The sequence below is a fragment of the Paroedura picta genome, chromosome 17 (assembly GCF_049243985.1).
Source record: "Paroedura picta isolate Pp20150507F chromosome 17, Ppicta_v3.0, whole genome shotgun sequence".
NCBI classification, from domain to species: domain Eukaryota; kingdom Metazoa; phylum Chordata; class Lepidosauria; order Squamata; family Gekkonidae; genus Paroedura; species Paroedura picta.
The window spans coordinates 21,057,584-21,066,273 of NC_135385.1; the positions used below are offsets into that span (position 1 = coordinate 21,057,584).

The following is an 8,690-nucleotide window of genomic DNA, read 5'->3' on the forward strand; positions in this document are numbered from 1 at the left end:
TACACTGTAGGCTCCAACTTACGGCAGATGATACACTGCAGGACAGACAACAGTCCCTCATAATTTATCTACGCAGCTTTGTGAATCATTTTTGCACAGAGCTACCCTATCATCTGCATAGAAAAGCCCTCTTCAATAATGGCTGGCAACCTGTATGTTGTTCTTCACTGACATTTGCATTATTGGCCTTCGACCGGCCCGAATCTCCCAGCATGGACCTAGGCTCTTCAGAACTTGCAAGCTCAACTGGGTCGACCACTTGAGCCAGCTGGGTGACCTTGGGCCAGTCACAGTTCTCTCGGAGCTCTCTCAGCCACACCTACTCCACAAGGTGCGTGTTGTGAAGAGAGGAAGGGAAGGCGATTGTAAGCTGCTTTCAAGACTCCTCCGGGTAGCAAAAGTGGGGTACAAATACCCAGCTCCTCCTCTTGAGATGAAACCACAACTTGTAGCTCCTGTCCCATTTGACACAGGACGGGGCCCCCAGCCTGGGCACCCCGTAATGCTCTGCAACATTTTAAGGGCCTCAGAACAGCATCCTGACACGGGGTTGCCAACTGATGGGGTGGGGGAAACCCCTTAGCTTGCATTTGTGCCTTGATCTGCAGCTGGGAATGTAGAAAACAGGAGGTGAAGTTTTGCATCGCCCTGGAGATAAACATCCCCACCCACTTTGAAGCGTTTTCTGTCCAGGAAACGGTTCTTCCTCAAATCCCTCCAGTGCCGGTAGACCAAGGTCGCTCACATCTGTTGCTCTGCTCTTCTAATTTCTTGTATCTGCATTTTGGGGGTGGGGGGGGAGGACTAATTTTTTTCCCTGCTGTGTGTTTTGGAGAGGCAGCCTCCCTGTTGACATCCTACTTCGGCCCCTGCCGATCTCCCAAAGGAAAGATGGTCTTAACCCTACCCTTCCCCTGGAAGCTTGTTTATTGGCAAGATGAGTCTTTTTCCAGATGTGCCGGGAGAAGGGGGAGGTGTAGAGCAGCACCCTTAGATTGGACCTCAAGCCATTCAAAACAACCCTGCGGAGACAGCTTTGGCAAATGAGTCCATTTAGCAGCTTGGCCTGGCCCGGGTGAGCTTGGACCGGCTCCCACACCGAATCTTTGTTTTGTCACGGGTTAGACGACACTCGCTTGGTTCTCCAAGGAACACACAGCTGTGAGGGGGAATCCCTTTGGAAGTCCCTCCAGCTGGGAGTTTTGGCTCCCAAGCAGCCAGGGCTGCCGAAAAGGGTGTGTTCGCTTTCCGAACACATTCGCCGTCAAAGCTTGTGGCAGAACCCAGTTGTCCTCCGGGGGTTATAAACGGTCGGGTCAGGGAATTGAATACTCCCACTCCCATAAGGCTGTGCAAGCAACCCGTATGGGCAGAATCCTTGGAAGAACCACACCCGTGTGAAGGAACACCAAATGGGAAGACTTTAGCCTCCAAGACGTGTTTGATTGACAATCGCTGGCAAACCTCACAGGGTTCTTGTGAAGATAGAATGGTGCGGAGGGAGACAAGGTACACAACTTTGGCAGGGCATAAGCATAAGCATCGTAAATAATACATCGTAGTAACCATCCGGAGAAGGGTTTTCGACGCCACTGAGGTTTCTGTGATTCACTGAGTCAAACGGCGATGACGAATCCCCCTGGCTCAAAACAAATGTCCACGGCAGGGTGGAGAAATCGTCCCCAGCCGTTCGCAGGCCCACAATTAGACACCCCGGCCCTGAGAAACCTCACGTCGGCGGTCTCGATTCCCGCCCCCTCCCGGGGGGAAGAAAGGGACTCAACGGCAGCGCCGTGCAAAAAGACGGCAGGTCAAAAGGTGGGAATCCTAAACTGGGCTGCGATTCCAGCCCCGGCAAAGCCCTGTCTATTGAGGGCAAAGAAGAGGTTTTGCGCTTGGCAGGGAAAGAGACGGAGAGAAGCCCTTTCTCCATTGTCCAGCGCATCCAGGCCTTTCCATTCCCACAGCCGCGAGGACAATAGAGACAACCTAATCTGAGAGATACCAAGTCTCTGAAAGGCTCTTCCTCCCCGAAGCGGAGAAAAGCTCACAGTGAAAAGCTTTTTGGGTCCCGACACCCGATCCGCGAGCTTTTTGGGTATTATTCTCCCCAGCATTGTCCGTCTTCTGAATGTGACGCTTGTTCCCCCACGGCTAATGGAAGGCGATTGAGCCGGGAGGGAGCGCCTCGGAGGGGACCGAGGTGTGCTGGGTTTTCCCTCCGCGGCGACGGGTGCCAAGGGGGCTTTGTCCCACCTGAAAATGAGACTCTGAGGCAGAGCGGGAGCCGGGCAAAGAAAGAAAAGAGGAACGCGAGCCCGGAGGGGAGAGGAGGGAGCCCCCGGCCCTTAGGAACCAGCAGGGAGGAAAAGTGGGTCATGGCTATAGAATAACATGCCGGCGGCATTCTTGGGGGTGAAGGCATCCCGAGCGCCCGTAGATGAGGGTGACCTTGATGGGTTGTGAGAAATAGGTCAGTCTAGCCGAGGACAATGCCGGCGCTTGATGATGCATCTTGGGTTTTTTTTAATTTTCAGGGTATTGTAGCCCCCCCGCCCCCCCGCTCTGTAAACCTGCCCGATTCAGGACAGGCAATATGCTGGTTTGTTTTTTAAAATCTGCTTCTCCTTCGTAGCCGCAAAACACACTTTCAATATCACGATCTAGCCCAGTATCCTTGCTAAAAGGACTCTAAAAGGTAATGCTTTTTTACACGGTTAGTGATTCAGAGGTTGGACCCTTCAGAGGAACGGACGAGATTGGATGCTGGAATAGAGAGGCCGCTGGTTTGATCGAGCAGGACTTTTTTTTGATGTTTTTATTACGACAGGAGATATAATGGTCTGTTTCAATGATTTCCATCCTGTCTCCCCACCCTGAAGGCTCACGGGGTAATAAAACGTACAGTATAATTAATCTGCCCTTCCTCAAAGAAAGCCACGGCGTAAAACGAACAAACAAACAACGCAGTTAGAAACACTGGAGCCATGAATGGAGCTACAAAAAGCCCCATTGATTGTCCCCTGAAACTGGGGTTGCCAGCTCTAGGAGTTTGCGGGAGCAGACCCTGAGGAAGGGAGAGTTTGGGGAGGGCAGGGACATCAGTGGGGTGGAATGCCATAGAGGCCACCTTCCAAAGCAGCCAATAACAAGCTCTGTCTTGCAATAATCCCGCCCTCTTTCTGCCAAGCTTTCTGCCAAGGGAAGTACTGGTGGGGGACCACGTCGGGGAACCCTGCTCTAGTTCTTTCAGGGTCTGTTTTGCAGCTTGGTCGTCTTAATTGGACGGCCGCCGAATTCAGGCCTTCCCGACCAACGTATTATTATTATCGATTATTGATTATTACATTTATTCACCGCCACTTCCAAAACCAGTCCAGCTCGTGGCGGTTTACAATAAAAGAATAAAACCATCGTCTTTGGGTGGGTTGACCAAAGATTGGGCCTCTGCAGGGCTCGACAGGTGCCTATTTCTGTCATCCGTATCTGGCACCATCTCTGAAATCCAATCCATGTCTATTTTTGGTTCACTTCACTTCCTGCTCCTTCCGGTTTACCCCCGGGTCCAAAATAGCTTTTATTCCGATTCAACGGCTGGGCTACGCAGGGCACAGATCCACACGCGTGGGCGGGTGTGCGCACGTGTGGGCCGGTCGTTGCCAAGTCCGCACACATCCCCCCCTCGCAACCTTGTCGCCGTCTCTTGTATGCCCTTGCCGGGGTCACGACCGCTTCCTCTCCGGCCCCGGTTCCCCAGCCGTGCATTCATTCAGCTCTCCCCCTTTCTCCCGCCGAGGATCTCTAGGAGCTGCTCTCACGTTTGTTTGTCTTTCAAACAGGAGGCTTTGCAGATATTAAAATATAATCCGGGAAGAATTTGCTTTGCGAAGGATTATTTGGCAGAGGAGGAGGGTCATCGGCGGGCTGAGAGAGGGAGGGGGTTTTAATTTCCCCTTGACGTCCCTTTGGGGTCCGTGTTTATGCTTCCCTAGGAACAATAGCAGCTGGGGTGGGAAGCAAAGTTGGAGACTTTAAAATATTCCAGGCATCACAGGAGGTAGCGATCAAAGCGTTCCGGTAGGGGAACAGTAACACTAGACCGGGCCGCCGTGGGGTTTTTAGGCGAAGGAGAGGACAATGTTTCTCCTTGGTTGTGGGTCTGGGGGGGAATGGGGCATTTTGCACCAGCATAGGGGAGAGAAGAACTCCTGGGCAAAGGAAGACCAGGAAACTCAAACAAGAGAACCAATGGTCCAGCCCAGGCCCATGTCCCATCTCACTTGCTGGCCGGCCCAATAAGGTTGCCAGCTTTGGGTTGTGAAATACCTGGAGATTTTAGGGGTGGAGCCTGAGGAGGGCAGGATTTGGAGTGGGGAGGGGCTTCACCAATGAAGTATAATCCCAGAGTCCACCCTCCGAAGTGGCCATTTTCTCCAGGGGAACCTGTCCTTAGCTGCCTCAAGGTGGAATCAGGGCCCACTGCCAGCCTGGCATGTGCTTCTGAAAGCCTGCAGCCGTTTATAGTGAAAGAGCCAAACAGTGTCAAAATTCAGAGCGAGAGCTCAGCAAGGCCAAGAGAACCCATCTGCATAACTGAAAATACACAGATTCACACAACTGATAATTGACATATGGATTAATAATCCATAAAGTTCCTGCAACCCAAACACTAGTTATTGTGGATCCTTTTTTTAGGTAGGGAGTGGCACATCCCTCCCTCCACCCTTAATGGAGAAGGGTGCCCTGTGTAGGGTAGCCAGCAACTGGCAGGAGGATTGTGGGCAGGACGTATAGGGCAGTGTGCATAGGCTGCTTCCAAGTACTGTGGGAAAATGTCAATGGGTAGCTCTAGGAATTGCTGGAAACTCTATGGTAAAATCATAAAGTTTCCAGCACTTCCTAGAGCTACCCATTGTGATGCATCAGCCCAGAGGCACCAATCTTCAGATAGTTCACATTTGGATGATTGTTCGCCTCGATCTTTCTCCTTTCTGTTAAAGCAACTCTGAGAAGTGCTTTAGTCCTCTAAGAAATCTCTCTGTTCCCTTCCACATGGCGGTTATCCTAGCATGCCGCTTACCCCTCCTGTGGATCTTAAATGAGAAATTTGGCTTTCTTTTTCCTCTAAGACCCATTTTGGTTCTGCTCTGAAGAAAGAGAGCTGTGCTGGACATAGCAATGCACAGACTGCAGAGATCTGATTGTTTCCAAGATAGGAAACTGTCCCTGGTTGTTCTTTTCTTTTCTTTTTTTTTCCGGGGAGGGAAGGAGGGGGGAAGAATTCCCACCTTTCATTTCTTAGAAGTCATTTTTCTAGACGGTCTTTCTCCTTTCCCAATGCCGAGGCTTCAATGTGTATATTTGTATGTGGTTAGGAGATTAAATATCTTTTTCCCCAGGGAACTAGCCGTGAGGGTTAGCTACCCTTGGTTAGCCATGGAGAAAACATTCCAAAGGGCTGACTGATTAGAACGGCGGGGTTTTAAGTCCCTTCTTTCCATACAAAAATAAAACAAAAAAACCAAAAAACCCAGCCTAAATCCTTGAAAAACTGAAAAAGAAAAATACTAATTTTCTCCCCCCCCCCCCCCACTTGATGGTTCAGGAATGGAATCTGATTGCATCTGAAGCCACTGGGACCGTAATGAGTCCCTCATTGAGATTTGTTTTCCCCCTCCAGTCGGTTCACACAGTTGTCCCCTGACGACTGCAGTGGCTCTCAAGCGACGACTGGCACATGTGAAGGAGCTGTGGAGGAGATCCACGGATCTCACCGGGAAGAATATGTCCATTGACCTATATGTGAGAGTACCCCAAAGGACTTGAGAATGGAAACCCATGCATGGCAGATCTGCCACTGGTAGGTTAGAGACCAGGCTAGGAATGCCTTCAGGTGAGGCCTGGAGAGATCCTGGAGTTAGGACTGGTCCCCAGGCAACCGTGAGCAGTTCCCCTGGAGCAAATGGCTCCTTTAGGGGGTGGACTCTACAGCATTATACCCCGCTAATGTAGGGCTGCCAGATCTCTCCTGGCAAGTGGCCAGGATTCGAGAGATTCATAAGCATAGGTCTAGCGTTGGCTACTCACCACTGAAACCACCACTCAGTGGAACATCAACGTTCACAGGCAGCCTATGGCCTTTCTGCCCTGTTATTGGCCGTTCAGAGGAATTAGTTTGGCCATTCAGAGGAATCAGAGGAATGGACCACTGGTCTGAACCAGACTCTTCTGATGTTCTTCTGAAGGCCTCGGCCTCTCTATGCCCTATTGTTGGCCCTCCAGAAGAACTGGTTAGTCACTATATGATGGACCACTGGTCTGATCCAGCCCATCTCGTCCTATGTTCTTTTTTTAAATGCTGCTGTTACACCATTACACCAAGAGCGTTTCAGATGACTAGCCGCGTTGGTCAGTAGTAGAAGATCGTGATCCGAGGCCAGTGGCACCTTGAAGACCAACCAGATGTTTAGGATGCAGTCAAAGGTCTTTGACTCTCAACAGAACTGTGTTGGTCTTTAAGGTGCAACTGGATCCAAAACCCGCACTGTTACCCCAAAATGTCTAGGCCTCATGAACACAAACACGAAGCACTGCCGCTGGTTTGTTGACATATGGCAAACATTGCGCTGCAGATGTCATACGGGTGTCTCCAATGTGCGAACAAGGTTGCATCTCTCAGCCCTGGCAGGACGGCTGTGAAAGACGAACAAGTTAATTAAGCTAAGCCTGAAAGGAGAGAGGAACAATTTCCTCGTTGCCGTCCCCGCTGCTTTTCTGACTTTGTTGCATGTCTTGGCAGGGCCGAGGCCCGTCTGGTTTCTTCGTGAGAAGGTGGAGGTTGGTTGTATCAGCTCTTCTTGCTGCTGTCTGGCTGTTGACGAAAAAGTGGCTTTCCACAAGAGAAACAGTCGGCCAGGTGGGTAGCTGGATGAAAACCCAGCTGTCCAGGCACAGGGACTGTGTTAATCCCCAGGGCAGGGATCCGCTACTGTTTGGAGCCTCTGGGAAGTTTTGGGATTTTCAGAGGGGGGCGGGGGAGCGCCAGATCCAAAATGGATGCCAGAGTGGGAGGAGCCAATCCCAAAATGGGCATTCAAAGGCAGGCGGGCAAAAAATACCAATAGCTGACGGGAAGGGGACAATAAGAAAAGTCTGCTTTTTCCCTTCTTGCTTTTCTGGGGTATTTGGGCAAGCACAGTGGGGAACAAAATACTGGATCAGATGAACCCATTCTGGTGGGGCTCACCTTATGTGCTGGGCCCGTTCCCTTCTCACCTGTACAGTTTGGTTGGCTGTTTATAGCCATGCAGCAGTGGGGCTACACGCAGGTGGGGCGTCCTGACTGCACCCCTTTGACCCCAACCGTTTCCTGTTCATAGAATCATAGAATCATAGAATCATAGAATCATAGAGTTGGAAGGGGCCACACAGGCCATCTAGTCCAACCCCCTGCTGATAGAATTATATAATCATAGAGTTGGAAGGGGCCACACAGGCCATCTAGTCCAACCCCCTGCTGATAGAATCATAGAATCATAGAGTTGGAAGGGGCCACACAGGCCATCTAGTCCAACCCCCTGTTCAACACAGGATCAACTCAAAGCCCTCAATGAGCCAGTTTGCAGACCAGAGCTGATAATGGATAAAATTCCCCACCTCATTTTTTTGAATAGATCTTTGTTGGTCTTAAAGATGCCACCGGGCGCTGCTTTTGCTTTGCTGAGCTGCTTCAGGCCAACACGGCGACCCGCTTGAATCTGTCTCCTTTTTTGTGTCCGTTATAGGGGGCGTGGGCTCCAACAATGTCAAGAGATGTATGAAGGCGCCTTAGAAAATCTCGAGTCAACCATATTGTGGCGGGCGCCGATAATATAGCAGACCATGGAATCTCTATGAAGTTAGCCTCTCGATGAAATCAGACCGGAGAATTCTCGGGTGGAGCAGACTGCTGTGATGCGGCCGATCTGGCAGATTAAGGCAAGTGTAGGCCAGCTCCTCTGGGAAGTGGTGAATACGAGGTAGGCATATCCACATTCTTTTTTGAGCGTTGAAAGGACGGCACATGCTTTGTTTGGGTGTTCTGCGGCCGCCACCGCATTATGTCAAGCCATTGTTATATTCTACTGTTCCCACTTCCCGTCCAATGCAAAAATGCTATAGACATGAATGCTATAGACATGGATGCTATAGACATGGAGCGTTTTAAAAAGGGGTTTGAGCTGGCTTTCTATGGAGGATAGGTCTTATCAGTGACTACTAGCCATGTTCAGAGACTCTAATACTCTGAAGCCAGGGGAAGGCCTCGGCTTCTCTGCCCTGTTGTTGGTCCTTCAGAAGAACTGGTTGGCCCCTGTGTGGGACAGGATGCAGGACTGGATGGACCCTCTCTAGTTTGACCTAGCAGGGCTCTTTGGATGTTCTTATGAAAGCCCTGGCCTCCATGCCCTGTTGCTGGCCCTCTGGAGAAACTGGTTGGCCCCTGTGTGGGACAGGATGCTGGGCTAGATGGACCCTCACCGGTCCGATCCAGCAGGGATCTTCTAGCATTCTTATGAATATGTCGAGATATCCCCAAATCTAGGAGCACTGATGTATGGTCTGGACTTAGAGAAGAAGAGCTGTGTGTGTAGGGGGGGTTATACCCCGCTTTTCACTACCCAGAGGAGTCCCAAAGCAGCTTACAAACATCT

At 50.8% G+C, this 8,690-nt stretch overlaps 1 long non-coding RNA gene across 2 annotated transcripts in view; it reads left to right on the top strand.

Moving 5' to 3' along the window:
- The window catches only part of LOC143827204 (uncharacterized), a 74,368-nt gene extending 66,406 nt beyond the window's left edge, over positions 1-7,962 (top strand). For both annotated transcript variants that reach the window (XR_013227212.1, XR_013227213.1), the window contains exon 11: positions 7,785-7,962. This is a non-coding gene — a long non-coding RNA (uncharacterized LOC143827204). The remainder of the gene's footprint in view (positions 1-7,784) is intronic.
- Positions 7,963-8,690: the final 728 nt, after the last annotated feature.